At 35.1% G+C, this 13,810-nt stretch overlaps 2 long non-coding RNA genes across 2 annotated transcripts; both read left to right on the top strand.

The window, feature by feature from the left end:
- Positions 1–6,860: 6,860 nt before the first annotated feature.
- LOC311301425 lies at positions 6,861–7,504 on the top strand. Its single transcript, XR_014629458.1, has 3 exons — positions 6,861–6,915; positions 7,223–7,322; positions 7,421–7,504. It is a non-coding gene; the product is annotated as an uncharacterized lncRNA (long non-coding RNA).
- A 525-nt stretch (positions 7,505–8,029) lies between these two features.
- On the top strand, positions 8,030–9,239 carry LOC311301242. The gene is made up of 3 exons (XR_014629423.1): positions 8,030–8,125; positions 8,227–8,335; positions 9,113–9,239. It is a non-coding gene; the product is annotated as an uncharacterized lncRNA (long non-coding RNA).
- The last annotated feature ends 4,571 nt before the right edge of the window (positions 9,240–13,810 follow it).

Raw genomic sequence — 13,810 nt, 5'->3', positions numbered from 1 at the left:
ATTTGGATCTCTTCGTGTCTTGGAGCAGTTTGTAACAGTAGGGTTTTAGAGTTTAAGGAATTGTGTTTTTATGGCGACACTATGATAAGTTGTAAAATCAGATAACTTTAAAGTACATTTTTTATTTCACATACTGTACGTCTTGTGGCTATACTATCGAAAGAATGAGTATTTTGTTTACAGGCTTTTTAACTTGCATCGTAAGCGCCTCACTGTAACCCATATTTTTGCTTTTTTTTTGATAAAAGGAAGTAACTGGAAATGTATTTTTGTGGTAATCAAGTACAATTGCCACACATGCTGTTCATTGAGCTTAACTAAACTGGGATGCATTACGAAACTCATTAAGTACTATCTTATCAGTTTAGCACATGACAATGAATATAAATACAGCACAATTAGCATAAAATATGAAATAAGTTTAAAGTTTCCACGTGAACTTAATTAGTCAGATCACAGTAGTAATATGGTCATACGAATGTCCATTGGAATGTAAGGTGGCTTTAGTTCTTACATACTGTATGTGATATCTTATTTTGGAGAAGTTGTGCAGAGATTGATGTTTTTTCGAATCAAACAAAACAAGAGCAAAAAGAGATCTCTATATCGTCGGGGCTACAAAAATGATTTCAAGAGCTGGAATATATCAGAAATGATGCCTCATCATAGATGCATTGAAGCCACAACTCTATCACAGTGTGCAGTTTCCATTTCCTTTCTGTTACACTTCTGAATCCAAAACTCAGGATATTGAGTCAGTCATTGGCATCAACAATAAAGCAGAACGCACTGAGACATTATATGAGTCCAGCATCATTCTGACAAGCATTATCAGCTCTCTGATTGCAGCTGAGGGATTTTAAAATAGACTGTGCATCAAACCTGTGTAATGCATCAATATTCTATTGATATACTTCTCAAACTAAGCTTTTCAAACTTTATGTTTAGGTAGGCTAGATTATACATAAAACATATTTAATGGATATCATTTGTTTTAATATCACACCATTTGGATACAAATATAAATGAGGATTGCAATGGTAATAACATTAAAATGAACAAAATAATAGGGTTAATAACATGACATTTATTTTTTATTAATTTAATAAAAATGCATACAGTAATGAATTTAATTTACTTCTTTGTTGAACATGTTTTAAATTTATGAATAAAACATTATTTATTTTTTTATTTTTTTGTGGGGCTTAGAGATTTAATAAATGTGGAGGAGGAGTAATATCAAGAGATTATTATTAAAGGGTAACTCTCGCCAAAATGCAATCCAGGGTCTTTTTGTTAATCTACCCGAGGCAAACTTTTGTTTAAAAGCATGATTAGAATGGAAACGCCACTTTTAAGTTTGACCGTATTTTCGTTTTCGGTCAAATTGCCTTTTAAATGGGAGTGCTAAGAGCACGACTATGATAGTATCAAAATCGCTATTTTTAAATCACTAAGAAGGCTCGACACAACATGAAACTTTGCTCGAAGTATCACATGCATTGAGAACATTGTTTGTGTACACAGAGTTTACAAAAAAGAAAGAAAGAACGCAACACAATATATATTTATCTGTGTTCAATATCCCTCAGGTAAGTAATTTCCTTATATTACAATCAACATTGACATAATGAAATGTTTACAATAATTTTACATTAACTTCTCTCTCTTTTTCAGGCTCACATGTATCACATGTCAAAGCAACGTGAACTACAGCTCCGTGTGAGACTAATTAACTCAACGATTAAACTTACACATTGCAAAATCACATACAAATAACATACATCTCAAAGTTTCAATAAATATTTGTAGGCCTATTCACAACTGTCTTGTGCTTATTTCAAACTAAGCAGCAATCGAACAATAACCAATACGTTTTTAGACAAAATCAACACTTACACTTCCTTCTTTTTAGAGATATTTGCTTCACCTGACTGGTTATAATGTTTCGGTTCATTTGTGCGTGCAATAGCTAAAAGACAGTCATCTCATCTCCTTCGAGAAACATGTGAGGACAAAAATGCAAAGCACAGACCCAGACAAACAAATCAGTTTAGAATTCACTGGCAGACGCTTGGACTCACAGATGATCATGAATTTTGCAAAAGCAATTTCTAAAATATTTTCATGAGGGTAAATTGTGAGTATTTGGTATAATTTGTTTCTTGAAAAAAAAAAAAGCTGCACAATCATTGTAAACATTGATAAAAATAAGACATGTAACTTGAACACCATATCAAAGCATATCAAAAATTATTTCTGAAAGATCATGTGACACTGAAGATTATATTTTAAATTGTAATGATATTTCACATTATTTTTGATCAAATAAATGACCCTAAAATGTATAATCTAAATGTGTGTGTGCTTTTGTGAAAAAGAGATCTTGAAAAGAATCAGATTTGTCTTATAAATAGATCTAATAATTACACTCTCTTTGTCTGTCTCTATCTTGAAATGTCGTCATTTATTACCTCTGGCAATGCTGAAGGTGGAACATTAATAGACTACAGATTAAACAAGCCATTTCTCACTCTGAAGAGTTTTGTAAGGAAAACATCAGTATTACAATTGCACATACTTTGATTTATTAATTTGAACAAACACCTAACCATAAGTATTATACTTCAGTACATAACACATCCTGCATTTGTGCTACCGACATGAATGATACCTCAACTCATCGGCTTTGCTGAAGAGAAATGTGTTTACTTTACTAACCTGTCAGACTCACAGTTCCAAACTAGCAAAATAAAAATAAATATGACAAAAAAATCATGTAGTTCAATAAAGGAACCTGAGCCATTAGAAAACAGGATATCATTAAGACATTTTGGCTATGTTGGGCCAGTAAGCAACCAAATAGAAACCAACAACACCCTAGTAACCATTCAGAATACCCTACTAACCACATACAGCGAAGCAGACTCAGAGGTGTTGAACTGGAGAGCTGCTAAGTGTTCTCTGTATTATCGTCATGATGGTTATTGTCTCTGCATTCCCATCATGCCTCCCTGATACAGCCTCAGCATCCTAATCCTGTCGCATTGATGCGTCGGTGTGTCCGGATTGATAATGGGGTTTTGCCAGTGTGTGTGTGTGTGGGGTATTACTAATACCAGTAATTGTTGACCTTGTGGGGACAATGTTTTGGTCCCCATGAGGAAACCAGCTTATAAATCATGTGGTGTGTTTTGAAAATGTAAAAATGCAGAAAATGTTCTGTGATGTGTAGGGTTAGAATATGCATCTTACTTTGTATAGTATAAAAAAACAGTATGTCTATGGAAAGTCCCCATAAAACATGGGAACCCATCATGTGTTTGTGCGCACGGATGCACACATCATGCATTTGGGAAATTAAAGGGATATTTCTCCCCAAAAATGGGTAAATTCTGCCATTATTTACTATAATCTTCATATTACCCCAAACACGTATGACTTTCTTTCTTCCATAGAACACAAAAGGATCAATTCTGAATGTTACCGGTTAAGAAAAAAAGAAGTCTGAATCAGACTATACAGTATACAAATTAAACCTAAAAATAATTTGAAACCCCCTCCAAAGACATGTCAGCCAGCCTGATGTCGGCAGACCCAAACATGCACAATTGACTGACAGGCAGAGAGTGTTTCAAGGTTCCCCTGACACTGTCCCAGAGACAGGTGTGATTTCTAAGCACACCTATTTCAAGGATATCTGTCAGTAGCAACATTTTATGCTTGCTATTAAAAAATAGCTTATAATAAAATATTAAAATCAACTAATATTAATATTAACTGCATAGGTCTAGCAACATGCATGATTATTAACAAGACAAGGGCTGAATGAGGAACTTGTTAAATGTTGAAATTCATATTAAAATAGAAATATTGAAACTGAATACACACTGATATACTGATATACACTGCCGTTCAAATGTTTGGGGTCAGTAAGATTATTATTATATATATGATTTTTTTTACAGAAATTAATATTTTTATCCAGCAAGAATGTTTTAAATTGATCATACATTTAACATGTTACATTTATAATGTTTTATTTATATTTGAACTTTATATTCATCAAAGAATCCTGACAAAAAAAAAAAAAAGTGTCACAGTTTCCACAAAAATATTAAGCAGCACAACTGTTTTCAACATTGATAATTGAAATAAATATTTCTTGAGCATCAAATCAGCATATTAGAATGATTTCTGAAGGATCATGTGACACTGAAGACTGGAGTAATGATGCTGAAAATTCAGCTTTGCCATCACAGGAATAAATGAATCGATTTTAAAATATATATAAAACAGATATTTTAAATTATAATAATATTTTACAATGTTATACAGTGTTTGATGCAGACGATCAGATACAGCATCACTGGCTATCAGCAAAACTCTAGAATAAAAGCATATTGTTTGATTTTGAAGCTTTTTTAATATCTATACACATCAGCAGATTGGGCATAACAAAGAAATTACAACTTGTAAGGCCACCCTTTGTAAATGCTATAGTCTGACTAATTAATCTGATTTTATGATGGCAGTATTATGAGCCTATTTCTGTGCAGCTGTGCGGAAGAATTTATAAAATCATCAGAACTGCAATTAAGGACAGTGTTGGTGTGAAATTGTTGCAGCATTAATCAGGTCACATGAAGCACAATTATCAAAGAGGGGCCGCTTTACTGTTCTGAATAACTGAATAACATCTGAGCGGCGGTGCCAGGATGGCAGAGTGCCAGTGTACCAGCGTGCCACATGATTAACCCACAATGAGCCGACTGTTTCATTGCAGCGTGATGAGATTGAAGACTGAACTCTCTCTGGATTATACACAAGTTAAGTCTTATCTTCTACACAGTCCTCACCATTGCCCATGCTTACACCCATCTTCATTACTTTAACGGTTCTGAACTGCTATTTGATGCGCTTGGCCTTTAAAACTGATCATCGCCTGTGTTAAACCTTTAATAGCCGAGGTTGTGGAAAGTTCAAAATGTTCTGCTTATAGAATGTGATTTTATGTTGGGTCACACTGATAATTAAATTATGAGGCCCTTGTACCGTACATAATTGAATATCAGTGTTCTGATATTCTAGTCCTCTAATGAACTGGATCTATTCTCATACAAAAAGGTAAAAGGCTGCATTTATTTGATCAAAAATACAGTAAAACAGTAGTATTATGAAATAGTTGACACCTAATCCACTGTAGGTGAGTTGATTACATCCAAGTGCAGTTTTTTTATCAAATAGAACATATACAAAAATCAAAGACTTGTAGGTTGACACACACAAAGCTATAGAGACAATAGAAACAAGAGAGCTATATACACACATAGACTAATGACTAAACAAGACACCTGAAAGCAATCAAAACAACGAACCAATGGGAAGACAACACATGAACCAAAGGAACCACATGACAGGAACACATGAGGGGAAGAGGGAGGGCCTTTCCAAATACCCATAGTTGCGGTCTTGGCCACTTGAGAGTTCATGCACGCAACAGGAGGTAAGTGTGTAGGATTGTCCCATGTATTCTAAGCTCACTAAGCTATCCCATCATGCACCATTTTCAGGAACTCACGTGCCCCGTGAGATGTCGAGGAATACATTTCACTATAAGTTAAATTAATCAAATATTACGATTAGTTAGTAAAATATAGTGTTGCACATTTTATTGGTGCAAAAAGATGTGTATTTTGTATGCAACTGCTATTCATCAATTCATTAGAAGCACCACAATTTCCAAATTGTGTCGTCTGTTACGTAGGGACAAACATTTAGGAGTTTATCTTACAATGCAAAGTATTGAAAATCAAAATAAAGCTCTAAACACTTGCATTTTTACAACACTATAAGTATGTCCCAATGGGTAATCAAAAGTTCTACTGATCTAAGTTCAAGTGCAAAGACCGCAAGTGTTCTTCATGCCTGAAAATTTTACATAAATGGACTAAACTAGTTTGAACTGACATTTATTCTCTTTAGCATGGATGCATGTACTGCAGCCCTAGTGCTTACACTTTTTGGTGAAATGAACCTACAAACAGCTTACTAAATGTCTCTGCACATTAAGCTTGGATAGGAGAAAGTATTGTAACATTCAAAAAATTACACACAGCAGCTTCAAAGGAAGATTGACCAAAACCACACTTTCCTCTATTAGAATGCATGTGTTTGTTGAGGTGCTGGCTTTAATCAGCATCAGTCACAGCAGAGGATCCTGGGTTAACTGCTTTAAACAGCCTGCGTGTGTGTTTAAGAGAGACCCCTGCAGCCTCAGCGAATCACGAGCTGCAGGGGCTCGATTACCTGCATATAGATGCATTATATGTATACCAGCCCTGTCTGCAGGTGTCCACAGAGAGGTTTTGACATGTCCAGGGTGTGTGTTTGGTTTTAATGCTGCTTTTAAGTCATGTGTGAATGATCATGACTACACATGAATGCACATGAACACCATTATAAATGCCAGTGGGAAGCTCTTTCTTTAAACACAGACTTTCAATTATAACGTTGCACTGTAAAACCTAAGACTGAAAGTTACTAAACTAAATGAGTACATTTAACTTATTTTTTTTTAAAAGTTAGTTTAACTTAATAAAATATGTGATATTAACTCAAAAACTGCAATGTATTAAGCAGAACTTAAACCGAATAAGTTATGAATAACCTATTTGTTATTTTAGCTTTTAAATTTTATTTTTCAAGAAATTACTTTTGTATAAGGAAATGAAATAAACACTTAAATAAATAAATTTAACATTTTCTGCTGCATTTGAAGCCTACATTTAGGTCTCTCTACGGCGTTCTCCCTCACGCACCGGAAAACCCCGCGTATTTATTTCAATCTGCCCATCCCCCACACGAAGTAACTCGGAGTCGGAACAGAATGGCGGCCATGGAGAGATTTAACAGGTAAGCACGGCAAAATGCTTCGTCCTCTTTAGAGCACTTGTATACGTTTAACGTTGTATTGTCGTGACTCTTCATCTTAAGAAGACCGACTAGCTAAAGTAACGTAGGCTACTAACTACTGTAGTAAGACTAAGTTATGCCATTTGTGTCCCGTCACAGAGACGACAAGCCAACGCGACATTGCATTTAGCACTAACTTACTCAGAGATTTTTTTTAATCAGCGGCTTAGTTGTACTGTGAGTACACGACAGTTTTGTCACTGGAACAGTAATTTATATGTGTGTGCGTTTTGTCACATTTTTACAGAGCGTGTCCCGCGCAAATTTGGATATTTATCAGTGAGGACGAAACTGACTGACTCCACTAGTGCTAACCGTCATTCACACGGCAAAAACTAAAGAAATAGGTTAATACAAGCTGACATACTCTTTTATTTATTATGTTGTGAGTAAACCACAGATTCGTAAGTGGAAAATTAATATTTTTTTTATTTTCTCATTTTAGCGTAAACAAACGTGTCCCGCGCAATTTTGGATATTGTGAGGAGACTAGCAGCTATAACGTTATCGTCCACCGACCGACATTTACCCGGCAAAAACTAAATAAAAAGGTAATACAAGCTGACCTATTTCTTCATTTATAATGCTGTGAGTAAATTTAAGTTTTTTCAGTGGAAGATTAATTAATTTCTGTGTGTTTTCTCACATTTTTGCTTAGACAAAAGTGTCCCGAGCCATTTTGGATCATTATCAGTGATTGAGACTACCATCCACCGCCCGTCATTCACATGGCAACAACTGCAGAAGGTAATACAAGCTGACTTATTCCTTTATTTATTATGCTGTGAGTAACGTAAACCAATTTTTTGACAGTGGAAAACTAATTAATATTTTGTGTTTTTTCTCACATTTTGGCATAGACAAATGTGTCCCTTGGGCAATTTTGGATATCGGTGAGGAGACTATCAACCACCGACCGTCATTCATACGAAAAAAAAAAAAAGGTAATACAAGCTGACATATTTCCTCATTTATAATGATGATTAAACTACAGTTTTGTCAGTGTAAGAGTAATTCATATTTTTGTGTTTTCTCACGTATTTGCATAGACAAACGTGTTCCGTGCAATTTAGGGTCTATATTAGTGAGGAGACTGACTGACTATCCTCCACATCGACTGTCATTCACGTGGCAAAAATGAAAGAAAAAGGTACTACAAACTGACCTATTCTATTTATTATGCTGTTAGTAAATTACATTTTTGTCAGTGGAAAATGTATTAATATTTTTTTTTGCTTTTTTTTTTCACAGTTCAAAATAGACAAACGTGTCCTGCGCATTTTTGGATCTATTTCAGTAAGAAGACTGACTGACTATCCTCCAGTGACTGTCATTCACATGGCAAAAACTAAAGAAAAAGGTAATTTCCCAGGGAAAGCAAGAACTGAGAACTGATAAGAATGTAAAATGTGCACCTTGAAATGCAATGTAAGTCATTTTGGATAGAAGCGTCTGCCAAATGTGTAAATGTAATGTAATACAAGCTGAGATATAAAGGGTATGCACTGACATCACTTTCCTGCCGGAACACGCCCCCCTAGTCAGACTGAGTGGCTAAAGAGCTGCAGCGTGACTGGAGTTAACAGGGAAACTGAGAAAACTTGAGTAAAACAAAGGATTATCAGTTTAAATTAAATGTTGGACTGGATATAGTGTTCCTAACAACTTATCAAAGATCCAGTTATCCATGGATATTGACATGTAGTCAGGAATCCTGTTTTCTGACATTTTATATGTGCCTGGTTTCGACGATTATTTCAGTTATTTAATTCAATTTACAATTATTCAGAATATACGATGGTAAATATTTAACTGATGAGTTGTCAATACAATATATAACAATACAATATATATGGTATGATTTTACCCCTAAATTCAGCATAGTCTGACAGTCTGTAAAAATAAAACCTTGGCTTTCTTGTCAAATCTAGTTGTACTGTCAATCTCAAAGCTCTTTTCCATTTTAGATGTGCTTTGTGTGTTTTTATAGTGAAAACAAATGCTGCCGCTCAGTCTTTTTGCCACTTAGCCGATGGTGACGTCAACGCATAACCTCTATTCTAGCATTTATGCTGTGAGTAAACCAGTTTTGTCAGTGGAAGATTAATGTTTTTTTTGTTTGTTTGTTTATTCACAGTTCGCCAGACAGAAGTCATGTGCAGTTTTGTATTTTGGACAGTGAGGAGACTGACTGACCATCTTTCACAACATTCATCCCTGAGAACCTTTTGTAAAATAAATTATTTTTCAATAAATACTATTAATAACTGCATCCTTTTCTTTGACCATTTCTTTATACCATGCAGGGTTCCTCAAACTCGGTCCTGGAGGGCCGCTGTCCTGCAGAGTTTAGATCCAACACTGATCAAACACACCTGAGCAAGCTAATCAATGTCTTCAGGATCTCTAGAAACTCACAGCTAGGTGTGTTTGATCAGGGTTGGAGCTAAACTGTGCAGGACAGTGGCCCTCCAGGACCGAGTTTGAGGAACACTGCTTTATACCAATGTTTTTCCTTTGTCTTATAAAACTTTATTAATTTGAGTTTAATCAACTTAAATCATTTACGGCAATCGGTTTCCTAAAACCATTTGAGTAGCTATATAGTTGTTATGACTTGATTAGATTTATTAAATGAACTCAAACCAGTTAGTTTAAATGGTTTAAATTACTTTAAAAGTTTAATGGAATGAACTTAAAATATTCAAGTTACATGTACTCAAAATGAATGACTAAACGAACACTAAATTATGAGTGAACATGACTCAATATATATAAGTTCACAATACTCATATGTATTTATTTTTAAACTTAAATGGTTTGCCGCAATTAGTTTCCTCAATCGGTTTGAGTTGAGTTAACTTGTTGGGTTTTACAGTGTGGGAATTGAAATCCGGTTCTTATTCAGATGGAGACACAATAGCACTAAAATACTCTGACTCTGAGTTTAATGATATTTAATGTTATATATATTTTTTTTTTGCTGGTGCCACATAAGCTACTGAATCTACAGCCTGAAACAGACAGCTTGACCAATCTAGTCAGATTCCCGAATGAATGACGCTAAGTTGGTCATTTTAGTGAATCACAAACAGCTTTAGTAGTCTGATTCCCAAAACAAATGACTCTCTAATGATTCCGTTCTTTTATTAAATCAAAAACAGACTAAAATCAGTGTAGGCACTGAATGGTTATTCATTTAATGTGTATTTAAGTATACACTGACATGAGGTGTTTCATAAATATTAATGAATGAAATATAGTTTTTTATTTAGTGTTTTTTATATACACTAAAGTTTTAGGTTGGTAAGATGTCTTAATGTTTTTGAAAGAAGTCTTTTTTACCAATACTATATTTATTTGATCAAAAATACAGTAAAACAGTACTATTGTGAAATATTACAATAAAAAAAAACATTAAATATTTATAAAGAGTATTTTAAAATGTAATTTATTCCTGTGATGTCAAAGCTGCATTTTCAGCATCATGATTGCATGATCCTTCAGAATTCATTCTAATATGCTGATTTGGTGCTCATGAAACATTTCATATTTTATCAATGCTGAAAAGAGAAACTGTGATATGCTCTTCTTCGATGAATAGCAAGTTGAAAGGAACAGCATTTATATAAAACATAACTTATCTTGTAACAACGTGACAGACTTTGCTGTTTTGATACATTTATTGTGTCCATGCTGAATAAAACTATTCATTTCTTTAAAAAATATATATATATATATTGTACTGTGTATAGTTTAGAGACCATTGGATTGTGTTTGCCACCTCTAAAAATACTTCAAAAAGTAAGTAAAAAGTGCCTGTAAACACACCTTTTGCAAGATTTTTTCAAAGATGTTTTTTTTTTATTTTTTTTATACCAAATACTCAAGTACAAAAATAAAATCATTAATTGAACTGGTAAAGAAATGTAATCGTTCAGAGTAATAAAAACTGAAACCATTAATGATACTCACATCCCTAGTCAAATATAGAATTATGGCAGAAGCAAATTACTATTCATCATAATAACTAATTGCTAATGTTTAATGTTCAATTTAGTTTATAGTAGTTTGTATACTGTTGATAAAGAACAGTGATGAAGCTTTCCAGAAAACACTATAGACAGACTTGTGACCAAATACCTCCCATCATTCTCTCTGATAGTATAAGAATGATGAAATACAAAGATAAAACTTCAGTTACACACCTAATGTGCTTTGGTAGTTCTTTATTATGATGCATTAGCAAAGAAAAAGCATCCTGTCTATGCCAGGGAGTAAAAAGCGTCCATTTTATTCGGACAAAAATGACCTGAATGTACATCATGTCATACTTTTAATATCTAAAACTTCTAAACTTAAAAACATTTGCCAGATGCTTTTATCCAATGCCACTTACAGTACATTGCATTGAAAGTACTGTATACATTTTTTATCAATTCATGCATTAGAATAATCAACCCCATGACCTTGGCATTGCTAGCGTCATGCTATAATGTTTGAGCTACAGGAATGCTGCTTATTTCAATTAACGTAAACTTTGTTCAGTGTATTTTAGGGCTCTTATATTATAACCACTAGAATGCAATGTAGTGGTGGTCAGTGTTGGGGGTAACACATTACAAGTACGTGTGGTTCCAATTTACAACAAAATTTCAACGTTACTTTTTCAAATAAGAAACGCAAGTTACTTTGTTTTCCCATTTATTGACTGACAACTGTCCCCAAGTTGAGAAAAATAGTGCGTAAGGTGCAGAGCAAAGCATTGTATGAGCTTAGTAAACATGATGGTTATTGTAGTTCAAGTCTAAATGTGAGCAGGCATTTAGTCATCTCGCTTGAGCAAAAACAGATTTAGTTTTCCTCAAAATGAGTAAAAACAGTGAAACGCAAACTCAGCTGAAGATATTGTTAAACTTTCTTTTCCAGCATCCTATTCTTCTGCAATTCAGAATGGCAGCACAGCTGAAAGGTTTGTCTGAGCTGCGCCCTCTACTGTACAGGAGTCCAATTGAATTTCCTTCAGCCTGAGGTTTATTATTTCACTTTTGGTGTGCAATGGGCTTCACATTTGCCAAAAATAGAACCAACAAGCAAGCCAACAAGCAAGGTGAGAAAAAGTAATGCAAAAAAAAAAAAAAAACTTTTTTTAGGGAGTAACGCAATATTGTAACGCATTACTTTTACAAGTAACTTTCCCTAACACTGGTGGTGTTTGGAGAAAGCTATCCATTAGCATCCCCATTCATCTCGATTGCAGTTGTTTGGCAAGTACTCAACCTTGTTATTGCCAAGTACGCAACCTGCTTGTTGCCATCTTTGCCCGTGGCACTCAGTTCTGAGTAAGAGGGTTTGTTGAGCCAATCACCTGAGCTGAACATGCAGAGTAATTCATTATTCTGGAGTCAGCGCAGATTGTGCAAACCAAAGCAGCAGACAGGGAAAAGCCAATTCCATGTTTTTAAGCATGTCACTGCAAAAACATCTACTATAATATAATGAAATATTTTCAATTTACACCACATGCTTTTCAAACAATATTTCATCAGAAAACACTGTTATTTCGAAATGCTAATTAATGGAGAATGGAGATACTTTAGGTACAGACTGCCTTGTTTTTTTCCTCCCGTGTTGGAAAAAAAAAAACCCATCAGAGACAAGCAACATAGTTCAAATCACTACATAAACAGACTCGCTGCAGACGAGGGACTGAGGAAGAGCATCAGGACTCATTTAAATTCATATAGATCGAGTCGTTTTCTGTAACACAGTAGGAGATTCAGAGTGAAACCCTGTTCTTCTTCTCCCTCCTGTCCACCTCTCGGAGTTTTCATATTCTAACAGATGTGATGTAGATTTAGAGCAATGAAGTGAGGTATGATTTTGCCTCCCTGGCTTCTCTTCATCCTGCCGCACTTTCAAAAGGCAGATTATTTTAGAACCATGACAACTCACGAGGAAGACATGTGCAGAAATTAACACTGACAGAGGCTGCCTACCTGCACACTAATGGGGCTCAGATTCCCCCTCTCTCCTGCTGAGAACATGTCGCTCTCCACACTCCTATTACTCTTGCTACTGAACACAGACTTAATGAAGAAGAGGGAGGGAAGCAGATCTTCAAAGAGAAGCACTCTGGCTTCAAAGCACATGGTCGTGAGAGTTCTGTGCAGAAGGCAGACTGACACATACTCCAGACTATAAAACATGCGCACACTCAGACTCATTTCTTTCAGACCTTTACGCTTACTATAAAACACATAATAATAAGACACACACACATACTTCTGTCATGACAACTCTCTGAGTGTTTGGCATGGTAATATGACAATGTTGATGTGTTTGGTGTTGGCGGTATAGATCTGCTGCGCTGCTGCTGCTGCAGAGCAAGTACAGGACTTGCTACTGCCAATATATACACGCAACGCTGCTGTGATCAAGTAAGACATGTTGCTGTGGTACAATATAGCGTACATGACTTACCAAGTATTTGAAGTTTGAGCATGCAAAGTCATTGGCTACTGATACAGCAGGAACCAATCAGCTGTGCCCTATAGATAATGATGTGATTGCAAGCAGTTTGAGTTAAGACCTATTAGCCTGTGCCATCAAGAGTTTCATGACAGAACTTTGTATACACACGTGCATTCGCTCAAAGATGCACCTCTTTTTAATGTACATAAAGATAATTGCACACTACTAAACTTCAAATCTGTCATACCAGTCCTTTAAAGGGATACTCCACTTTTTTTGGAAATAGGCTCATTTTACAACTCCCCCAGAGTTAAACAGTTGAGTTTTACTGTTTTCGAATCCATTCAGCCGATCTCCGGGT

The sequence above is a fragment of the Rutilus rutilus genome (genome assembly GCF_951802725.1).
Source record: "Rutilus rutilus genome assembly, chromosome: 12".
NCBI lineage: Eukaryota > Metazoa > Chordata > Actinopteri > Cypriniformes > Leuciscidae > Rutilus > Rutilus rutilus.
The sequence above is the reverse complement of the archived record's forward strand: the minus strand, read 5'-3'. Positions and strand labels throughout refer to the sequence as shown.